We start from the raw sequence: 12,053 nt of genomic DNA, 5'->3' as shown, positions 1-12,053 counted from the left end.
TAAGGAGGAAATTTTAGTGGCAAAGAAAATAGGAGTACTGTAAGATGTGGGACATTTATAGAAATAGAAGTTATGAGATGTAGTTGATTGCATTACCTTGTTCCCGATGTATTGATGCTTGCTATTAATTTTTCTCATGGTTCCACGTTATGAAAAGTTTATTTTAAAAAAGCAGTACTTACTAAGTAATCCATTTATGATTTTTTATTGTTTGACACTTATACATTGAGTTATTATAATAACAGGCCCCTCTAAAACCAAACAAACAAATAAGCAAAAAAGACAGCTGATAATTCTATGATCACATAGAAGAAACACGTAAGATTTCCATTAAGCTTTTAATAGAATGTTAATTCCTAAAAGAAACCTTTTAATCTGGATGCAAATCCTAACTACACATATATAGAAAGTGAGACTTTATGATGTTAGAGTGATTTTGTTTTCTCATCATTATATTAACAAAAATAGGCAACTAGCAAAGGAAACTAACGCAATTCTTATTGTCAATCAGAGATCCAGAAATAAATATTCCTGTATGTACGATCCTATCAATGCTTGTTAAGAAAAAAAATCTTTCATTATTGTCCTGCAACCGATGTATAGTACCCATAATAATTGTGAAATAATTGTTTGGTTATAATTACCTGGTGAATAATATAGAAATTTAAATTAGAGTAAATTTTAACAGATTGATTTTATGCAGTATATATCATTGCCTCTGGCGTTATCTCAGAGCTGCTACAAAATTTCTTCATTACATTTCTTAGGATTGGAAATATTTATAATATTTTGGAATTCACTGCTTTAGCATTTCTGGTTCAGGCATGATAAAATGTTGACCTTCTGTTATAAGTTTTTGCCTTCATTTTGTGTAATCACTGCTCTTAAATGTTTTCAATTTCTGTTTCTGAGTATGTATGTACCCAATTTTATCTTCCAACTTCTATTACCCATTGAGATACATAAATAGCAAGCTGTGTGCCTTCCTTGTTAAATGTATAGTACTATAATGAGCCACTAACAAAAGATGGGTGTGGGGAAAAAAGTTGCAAATTGTTGTACAAAATTGTATAATCCAATTTGTCCCTGAATAACTGTACTGACCATAAGCAAAATATTGAATAAAAACAAATATGGATTGGTTTAGATGAAATACATGTTGGAACATCTCACTGTAATAAGTTTGATGTCTTTCACCTTTAAAGATCATTATGACTTAGGAAGAAATTCACTTTCTTTCATGATTTGTTTGAAAATCCTTTAAGTTTATTTTCTAACTCTTTTTCACTGAATGATTCCAGCTATCTTTACATTAATGTATAGAACACATTTTGATGTAGTCAATGTGTCTCACTATAATTATCTGTAGTGTATTTTTCCAAGAAACCAAAGACAAATAAGTTTGGAAGTAATAGTTTTTTCTAAGTAAGAAAATAATGAGCATTAACTACACACGAAACACTTGCCAATTTTTTGCAAATGTTTTTGACTAAATCCCAGGAGATTTCCCCTTAATGAGAAGTAACCTCCCACCTACTAAAATTCTCAAAGAAAGCACCTCTAATGCGACAATTTTATCCAAGAGGTCAAAGAAAGAACCTTTTCCATTTTCTCTAAGTTCTCTCTCCCATTAAGTGATAGTTTCAGCAAAAGTACAAAAGGTTATTGTTGAGTTATGTCAATGCTTTAGACATCAGATTGCCCCTCCCTTGGAATTTCCAAAATCGGCTAATCTAGTTTGAGATTACTGATTATAGTGGAGCCTTTATTTTGTTTCTCTCTATATTTTTATGCCATCTGTATATATTTTGTTAGACTAGTCATATACATGAATTTTCCTGATATTTTAAGACCATTAATCATAGGTGAGACAAACGTATGAAAGAATAATATAGAACGTATTTTATTTGTAATATTTATGTTAGTGAGGAGAATGATTTTGTAAAAACTCATCAAAAAAAGCTCCCTATGTTTAAAAAGTTTGTATCTCTCTCTTAGACTTCTTTTGAGTATTTTTATGAAGCTGTGAGCGACTGGGAAATAATCTGGAAATGGCAAACACTGAGAAGAGGACAAATAGAAATAGAAGTAGCAATAAGCCATATCACAGTCCGAAATGAAAAGGCTTCATTTAGTAAAAATCTTTTTTTTTTTTTTGCCAGAAGATTAGCCCTGAGCTAACATCTGCTTCCAATCTTCCTCTTTTTGCTGAGGAAGACTGGCCCTGAGCTAACATCCGTGCCCATCTTCCTGTACTTTATATGTGGGACACCTACCACAGCATTGCTTGCCACGAGCTGCCATGTCCCCACCCAGGATCTGAACCCACGAACCCCGGGCCGCTGAAGCAGAACGTGCGAACTTAACCTGTGTGCCACGGGTCCGACCCCTATTTAGTAAAAATTTAACATGAGAGAGTTACAAGGAAGAAATCTTCCACAATAATTGCCCCTTTGAAGTTAATTAAATTTACTTTTTAAATGAAGATCAAAATAATAACGTTAAACTATGTATTTGAAAATCTCCCTTATTGCATTTAATACTAATTAATACCACAGAAAAAGCTTGATGATAAATTAACCAAAGGTATTTTGTTTCCCCAAGTGCAATTTAAAGTATTTTTTGGCTAGAGTTATCCATTTCTTATTGCAGACTATTTAAGATAAAATGTATGCCAATTATTTCACTATGAAGAAATTCTTTTTATGTCAGTTTTGACTGAGTTACAATGTGTAATTAATGGAGTTAAAAGATATTGTTCTAGCTTTCCTAAAATGATCATTTGAAATGGATAATTATCAATCTTTTACGAGACTGTATTTTTAGCTATCATTATTTTAAGTGTATATATATAAATAAGTAGTTAATATAACACTAAAATATGTTTTGTGTTCTTCTATTTCAAACCTCCTTTTAATTTATTTTTTTAACCTTTGATTCTCTGTTTCATATCTCAATTCTTTTCTGTGTAGAAACAACTTACATGGCAATGTATTGTTTCGTTATATCATTTTAAAAAATCTCTGGTTTCTTGATGTTATGCTTGCCAATGAAAATTATAGGAATTTCCCAAAAGTATTCATGTTAAATCTGCTATGATCTCATTTTTGTTAAAAAGTAAATAAGTAAATAAAGATTGAAGATATGGACATGGGAATTTTCTATCATACTAAAAAATAAAGCATCAGTAGAATCAATATTTTTAAGTGCAGATAATGAATCAGCAGATAGTGCTATGTAGAAAATTTGATCACCTAAAAATTAAAAGAGAAACAAAAGAAAAGAGTATTGAAAAATAGCATCCAAAACCTCTAACTGGAAAATTATCTTTGGTTCCACATAATCTATACCCACTTCAAAAGTTCATTTCAGATTGTGGGCTTCAAAATTAGAAGCTCTGACAAAGTAGAAACATACTGATTTATAAGTAAATATGATACCTTGGTTTCTGTAAAATTATAACCTAAAATAGCACCTTGATATTCGAAATCTATGTGAATAGTGTAAATCACACTGTTATAAGCTGGCAATGTGGTCAGGAATGTTATAAATTTAATGAAGAATGGAGACTCATGTGTTTTTAGTTATTATTCTGCGTTTTCATATTATGCTGAACAGATCAGCTAGAATACAGTTTTGGTTAACTACAAAGAAAACTTCCACAAAGTAAATCTGTTTGGGATATGTGATTGGGTGTGGTGCTAAACAGCAGCTTTATGTTTTAGCATAAATTGTTAGTTAAATGGGTGGTAATCTCCACTGCCCACAACAGTTGTACACAGAAGTTTTAAAAAATAGGATGAAAGCGTTTGATTTCACATTAGATGGAGCAGCCACTGAAACCTTTCTTCCCTGTCCTTCTCCACCCATCAGGCAGGCTTTTAATTGCCTTCATATTACTATAATTTCCTGAACAGATAGTGTTTCAGGTAAATTATGTTTGTAAGTAAAATGTAACATCCTTTGGATCAATTTTTCTTGTTACATTGGATTTTCATAAGAAGTTCTGTGCCATAAAGAAATTGTATTTATAATTATTCAGTGGGGAAATTGTAAAAAAATCATTTTATGACAAGGATCTTTACCAGTACATTTTGGCACCTCCAAATTCTCGATTTCATATATCCCAATCACTGACCACCACCTCCTATGTTATAGGTTGACCACCTCCAGTATCTCAACTATGACAATATTTCCACTACGCCATCACATTGAGTTGGTGGAATGTTCTGCCTGTTCATTATCTTTACATCCCTGATGTCTCCTCTTTCTTTTTTATTTAGCTTAAATTCCATGGTCAATCATTGTAATAACCACTCTATATATATTCTCACCCCTCTTTCCTCCTTTACTTTGTCATGGTGCTTTGCAAAACTCCAACCTTTGTTAATTCCAAATCTTCACCTATTCCGTGTCTGCACCTGACCAGCTGAATATAGATAGAAAAAAAATAAACAAACAAAAACTCCAGAAAAATTTTAATACCATCCTGACTCATTTTGCTTCAAATTCATCATCAAGAAATTCAAGTCAGTCCTTCACCCTGCTCAGAAATCATTCTCCCTTTCCCACTCATTCTCTCCCCCATTTTCACTTATGATTATTGTACATCATCTAGCTTCTACCTGAACTGTCAATAGATACTCATTCCTAGTGGATATTCTTACTTCTGGTTTAATTGACAGAATTGAAGCATTAAAGAAAGAATGTTGGTAAACTCCTACCTACCAGCTTTGGTATCTCCAAACTCTGCCACATCTGCTATTCTGAGAGATGTATTTTCTTTGTTCCTACTCAGGCCTTTGCTTTCGAGAAGACCCTATCCTTTCTTGTCCACACAAAAATATCACTCCAGTAATTCTTTTTTATTCCACATTGTCAGTTTTCCTGTGCTTATTTCTCTCATTTCAAAACTACTATGCTAATACAAAACTAATATTTGCTCTTCATCCCATGAGCTACTACACATTTATCAAAATTTAATCTCACTACTCTTCTGAATCTGTTCTTATGAAGTTTTTCAATGAATTCTACTGAATCCAATGGTTCTCAATTTATTTTCTCTCTCAGTAGCATTTGACATAGTGGATCACATCCTCTTCCTGGAAACATTCTCTCCACCTGTCTCTCTGTATGCTATTATCTCTTGGTTTGCTTCTGACACATTGGTCCCCTTTTCTCAGTCTCTGTTCCTGACTCCTTCTTTCTTAAAACCACTTAACCTTGGAGTGCTCCAGCGCCAGTCCAGGCTGTCTCCTCTCTCTGCATTCACTCCCTGGGTAAGCTTATCCAGCCTCACAGTTTTAAATACCTAAAAGTATCCTCCAGCTTGTGCCTCCCCTCCAAACTAATGATACAGCAAAACTGATAGAACACTTTCATCTGGATGCCTAATAGACCTTTCAAGTGTCACATGTCCTTAAGTGAGCTTCTCATGTTCCCCAGTCTCCTAGTGAAAAACAAAACAAAGAAAAATAAAACAAAATACCTGCTCATTCAGTTTTCTCTATCTTGATTATTGCTGCCCAAACCTTTGTAGTCATCCTTGAGTCTTCTTTTTCTTGCACCTCATATCTAATTCATCTGGAATTCCCTTTGGCTGTAACTTCAAAACATAACCAGAATCCAACCACTTCTCACCACTTACACTATCACTCACTCTGATTCACGTCACCATCATCTCTCACCTAGGTTATTGTAATAGCCTCCTCACTCGTCTCTTTTATTACTGTTTTGATCTCCTACAGCCTATTCTCAATAAACCAGCCAGCACAAAGCTATTAAAATGTTAACTCATAGCATATTACTTTGATCAGACCCTCTAATTGTGTCTACATTTCACTCAAACTCTCAAAGTCCTTACTATAGTTTATAAATTCCTACATACCTTTCTCTCATTTTCTTCGCTCACTCTCTCCCTTGTTTATTCAATTTCAGCTGCACTGGTTCCTTGCTAGTTTGAAAACATTCCAGGTACACTGCCGCATCAGGATTTTTTCACTCTCTGTCCCAAATGCTCTTCACCCTGAGAACTACATGACATTTGAGCACCTTATTAATGGGAACTGCATTGATGCATTGGTTATCTAGTGCTGTATAACAATATTGCCACAAACTTTGCAACTTAAAATGGCACACATTTATTTTCTTACAATTTCTGTGAGTCAAGAGACCAGTCATAGCTTGGCTGTTTCCGCCGCAAGTCTGCAATCAAACTGCCAGGGCTGCAGTCACATCTGAAGCTTGATTGGGGAAGGATCTATGCCCTTGCTCACATGGTTATTGACAGAATTCAATTCTTCATGGGCTGTTGAAGTAAGAGACTCCATTTCTTGGCTGGAGTCTTCCCTCAGCTCCTTTCCAGATGGGCCTGCCTAACATGGCCACTTTCTTCCCTTAAGCCAGAAATGAAAAGTCATTGTGATCACAGAAGTGACATCCCATCACTTTTGGAATATTCCATTTGTTATAAAGAAGTCACAGGCTCCACCTACACTCAAGGAGAGGAGATATAACAAGGTAGAGATTATGAGGTCCACCTTTGAGTATGTCCATCACACTTAACCACCGTATTTGAGATTGTAACCACCTTGAATTTATAATCCTCCTCATTCTCTTCAAGTTTCTTTTCTCCATAATACTTACCAACTTCTAACATACTATATAATTTATTTTTTCATTGTGATTATTGTGAGTGAAAGAGTTAACAAAACCCTTTCCCTACTCCCTGGGAATTAGATCTTCAGTTGAACTCCTGGCTCTGTTTCCCTGAAAAGATCTAAAGATGGTGTTGACTATGTTATGAAGCTTTATTGCTAATAATGACCTTTGGATAGCAAATTCCAACAGACTGAGAGGAAATATAAATGAACTATAAATACTTGATAAAGACATCATACTTTGGGCTTCTCCAAATGTTTTGACTCTTCTAAGTAGTGTGTCCCTTGCAGGGGACACTGCAACTTATACCTATGGAATTATTAAAGACACGTTAACACCTGTGGGGCATGAAGCTTTAAGGCAGAGCAGTGCTAGCCAGCAGCTCCTGCACCTGTACCTGTGGACCTCATCTCCTTATACCTCAACTGTCTGCTATGTGGCTGAAGCAAGGACTCCACTGGGAGGAATGCCTGACACTGCCCTTCCAGCAAACTGTGGTTCCTGTCCTACGTCCTTCTGTGTAGACTGGGTAGTCCACTGAGTCTGAATGTTTAGTAGAGACTAAAAAGACCCTCTAATAGGCTTTATAATTATGATCTATATCCCTTTCTAGAACATTAACTCCACAAGGGCAAGGTCTTTTGACTGTTTTGTTCCCCAGGAGCACTGGTAACACCACTCCCTCCCTTTCTTCCTCCAAACTAGGCATGTTCTGGCTTCCTTTCTGCATTGACTCACTGTCCCCTGTTTGGCTTCATAGCTCTTTTATCACACATGTAACAAATTTCTTGCACTAAATTTCCTCTGTTTTAATTACCTAGGACAGTTTTTATTTTCCTAGTCGGTACCTGATTGGTACAAATCCCCAGTCTCTGATGAAGTTCAAAATTCCAGCTTTCTTTAAGAGAGAATCTAATTGGCTCATATATGGTCAGGTGTCCACCCCTGAATTCGTCCACTATGGACAAAGAAACAGGGCCATTTCTATGAAAATGACTGATGGAAGTAGCGAAGGGCTATCTCAAAGAAAGATACGGGCATTGCGGGCTGGGCTGGGGTATCTAGTATTCTAATTGCACCGTCAAATATCGCAGTCATATATTTAAGTAAAATGTACCTGGATCAAAAGCACATAGATATATTTATGAACAAATTTGTTGGTTCAGAAACAATTTTTGCTGGCTAAGACATAAATTCTTCATTTCCTCATCTGACTGTGCTTTGTCTCTATGACCCTACAATAAAATTTAGAGGTAAGACTTTTCAAATGTTTTCAAGTGGTCACCTCAGGAATTTCTTCAAACTCAAATTTATAGACTCAAAGCAATTCAGTCACATAAATCAGTGCGTGTGTGTGTGATTCTATTTCCTTTTAGACTCAATTCCATCTGAGCCTTCCACTTACTGGAATATATTATCAAAGCATCAGTCTGAATAATGCTTAAATGTAACTAGACTGTGGTTCAACCTATTACAGAATAAATAGGTCATTACTTTTTATATCTAGTACATGCTTTGTACGTGCAGAATAACTTTTTTTAAAAATATTGTGTGCCTTAATTTTTCAAGTGTGTGAGTCCGCTTCCTTAACAAGAAAATCTAGCTGTTTCTTAAGTGACTTAGGATTCTTTCTATAATACTGGGAATATCCCAAGAAAACTTTTGACAACTAACTTGATCATTAAGAAAAATTAATAGATTGTGATAGTTTACAACAGAACTTCACAGACATTGTTCCCCTGAGATCCTCTAGCGGAGCCTAGGTCAGCCAAAAAATATGCATATTGGAGTTTAGTTCATAATCATTTTATAAAATGTGGTAACTCAGCACAATTATATTAAATTGTCGAAGGCTTCAACTACAATTACTAAAAGATTGAGCACAAATCCACAAGTGGGATGCAATTACTTGTCCCCCAGCCTGGAATAAATACTGACAGATGCAAACTTGTGAAAGGCTGTTTATCAAAAGATAAATCTAAGTCAGAATTTAAAACCTTTTCTTTGGATATCTTCCTAAGAAAAAATGCTATATAAGTCTAAAGTTTTCAAGCTAAATTTTAGAAACCATTAAACCTAGGATATGAGGTCATAATTCTTTTTTAATTTCACATCTGGGGGAAAAGTTCTGAGAGAAGGAGTTTCCTACCCATTTCCAGGCATGAGTGTGGTGTGGCTCTAGGAAATTTTGTGAAATAGATGTCCCTTATCTCTTACATCGGGCCACTTCCTTTCTGTTCCCCTCTTCACCTCTCTATAACTCTTCTAACTATCCACGGCCTTCAACTAACCTAAGCCTTGCTCTAGCACATTCTACTCAGGTCTGCCTTCAGCTGAAGATGACTTTTCATGGAAAAGTGTGTTATCCTTCAAAATTACCTCTTTAAATGAATTTTTATCCTGATTAAAACTATCATTTCTCAACACCAAAGATAAGGACTGGCAGAAAATCAATGACAAGTTAGTATATTGTACATTCGAAATAACTAAATATTTTTGCATCTTTCTCAAAGTACTCTAATCTTAAAGAGATCCTTGTTAATTTACATAATCTTACACTCAACTTTACATGTTCCCTTGGTTACCATTATTCCTCTTGCAATCCCTTCACACAAGAATATACCACACTCTCTGTCACCTACTTCTTCACTCCTATACCCACTGCCGTTTCAATTCCAATCATACTTCTTTGTTGACATTCTATCATTGAAGTCAGCAAGAGCATTCTAATTGGTGAATTCTGTGGCCATTATTTAGTTCTCTACATGACTGTTCTGAAGTTTTTCCTACAGTTAAATACTAACTCTTCCTTAAAAAAGAAACTTTATTCTCATGGTTTCTGTGACACCTAATGTTCATCTTACTTCTCTGCACAATCCTTCACCGTCTTGCAGTCTTCATAGCAGTGTAGGTTCCTTGGTGTCTTAATTTTGCTTTTCATAAATGCTGCCCAAAAGAAAGCTCATCAATACTCATTCACTAAATTGAGCTTTTCACTGAAAATACAGAAAGGTGTATTGTCTTGTTATCAAAGAGCTTAGAGTCTAGTGAGGAAGTCAAAAAATAAAACAGGACATTTTAATACAGTATGGCAATTGTCATCATAGAAATGAGATTATCAAGCTGTCCCCTTATTAATGTTCTTTAATGCCTCTGCACTGTACTCAAGACTCCTGAGGATAGAAGAACAACCTTCCAACAACATTCACCTACCCATTCAGTATCCTTTCCTGCCCTCCCCCAAATGCTGCCTATGTTGAGGTCCTGAAAAATCCACAAGACAATATGTGTCTTGTGTGTTACCACTCTCAAATTCAGTGTACCTGAGTGCCATTCATTGCTTAAAAAAACCCACTCAGTCCTACTGAAACTGTTGGTAGCTGCTCCAAAATTTCTTCACTTGGAGGATAAAACTAAAATTTTGCAAGCCACCTACCAACATCTAGTGGGAATGGAAATTTTTCTTAGCACAGCTGTTTACAATTTATAAAATAATGTTAGCATTCAAGTTGAAACTCCTTGCCATCCCTGCTGTAGCTAGCCTATTCTAAAATACTTCTTTGCTGTATCTTTCCACATCTCCATGGGACTCTGTGATCATTCCCCAGCTGCCTCTTCTGTGTTCTGTATGGTCCTCATTCTATCCCATATTTTAAGGCAAGAGAAGTTTCATCAATACAATCCTCAGAAGAAAAGAATTGTTTCCTGACTAGGATATGAACTGAAAAAGGGAAAAAAATGCATATTGTGCTAGATTGTCGATTTGGTGACACTTCTTTATGACATATTTATACTCTCCTTGTCCCCACAGCAGCTAACCACTTTTCTGTCCACTCTTGCATGGGCTAAATTCATAATATGATTTCTTCTGTTTGGAATATTCTATTACTCCTCTGCTTGGTTAATTCCTTCCTTCTTTTCAAGAGTTCAACCCTCCAGTATGTCTGGGAAACTTTCTACTGACTCCCTCTCCTCTCAACCTATTCTCTGGCTAAGATAGGATTTCGTCCTCTAACTGCTTTATGTTCTCTTCTATCAAGCACCTTTTGAGTTGCCATTTATACCTCTGCCTCGACTGCTAACCTCAATTTTGTATTTCTTATTGTTAGTATCTCATATGGCGTGGCATTTATTGAAATTTTTAAATTAAATAATGAATAATTGAATCTTTGATAGTTAATAAAGTAATAAAATAAAGTGCAAACATTTAGTCGTGTTGGGAAAAATATTTTCTTATTACTTTTCGGAACACATCCCTTTCCTTTATTTGTATACACAGTATATTCCAATTGCAATAGAACTATGTAAGCGTGAGTGTGTCTGTGGATGTTGCAGGTAATTAGAATATGACTTTGGTGCTGAATGCTAATGAGACAGTGGCTATTCATATGTGTAAAATGATACATATATATATATATATACATATACAAGTGATATATGTTAAAAATGTAAGTATAATTGTAACTGGGGGACTGTCATTGTTTCATCATATTACATCTTTTCAACATTTGAAATTTTAAAGAAAAATATTTTCCCTTCTGATAAAAGGATATGTAAAAGGATAATATTCTATCTGAATGCTATAAATGTCACTTATACTTTTCTGATTTCTAAAACTAGATCATATATGAGAATTTTTGGTAATGATAATTTCTCTCTAGATGTGATAGGTATGAGGACAGATCACATAATAGTTAAGCACGCAGACTCTGGAGTCAGATTAGGTTCAAAACCCAGTCACTTATTTGCATGACTTTGAATAAGTTCATTGATCTCTCTTTGGCTCCCTTTCATTGTGTTTAAAACAGGAATAATAATGGCATTCACCTCATAATTTTGTTGTAAGGAACAAAGAGACAGTCCATGTTAAGGCTTTAGCACAGTACTTGCACATATTGCTCAATATATATTAGTATATATACTACTGGTATTGGTAGAATACAAATGTAATCCAGAGTATATACCTTTTCTGATAGCTCTGATAACCATATTGAATTGATTTCTTTCCCTTCCATCTCTTAAAGATTGCTGTTTTACAATGTAAAATTTTCCAAGGACTTCATGCCAAACCTTTTATTTTCAAGTCTATATAATGTGCAAAGTAAGAATAAGGTAACTTTATGAAACAACAGCATTCACTTATTTTATTAACTCCTGAGTATCTGTCTGAAGAGAAACAACAAAAAATTCATTTAAGTTAATAAGATCAAAGTTCCAAATTAAACATTCACCACTCTCTTTAGTTTATTCAAATACAGACACTTCTGAAAATATTTTCATTGTTATTCTTGTCTGGCAAAAATAATACTTGCTTATTGTAGAAATTATTTTAAAAATTGAAAAGTTAAAAAAAATCACCTCTAGTTCCACCAATCAGATGAAACAGCAGTCAA

General features: G+C 34.8%; 1 protein-coding gene across 6 annotated transcripts in view; it reads left to right on the top strand.

Moving 5' to 3' along the window:
- The window catches only part of AGMO (alkylglycerol monooxygenase), a 339,471-nt gene that overhangs the window by 254,336 nt on the left and 73,082 nt on the right, over positions 1–12,053 (top strand). The gene's annotated exons all lie outside the window — the stretch shown is intronic.

Source organism: Equus przewalskii, chromosome 4 (genome assembly GCF_037783145.1).
Source record: "Equus przewalskii isolate Varuska chromosome 4, EquPr2, whole genome shotgun sequence".
Taxonomy (NCBI): domain Eukaryota; kingdom Metazoa; phylum Chordata; class Mammalia; order Perissodactyla; family Equidae; genus Equus; species Equus przewalskii.
Note: the sequence above shows the minus strand (reverse complement) of the source record. Positions and strands in the feature narration are given on the sequence as shown.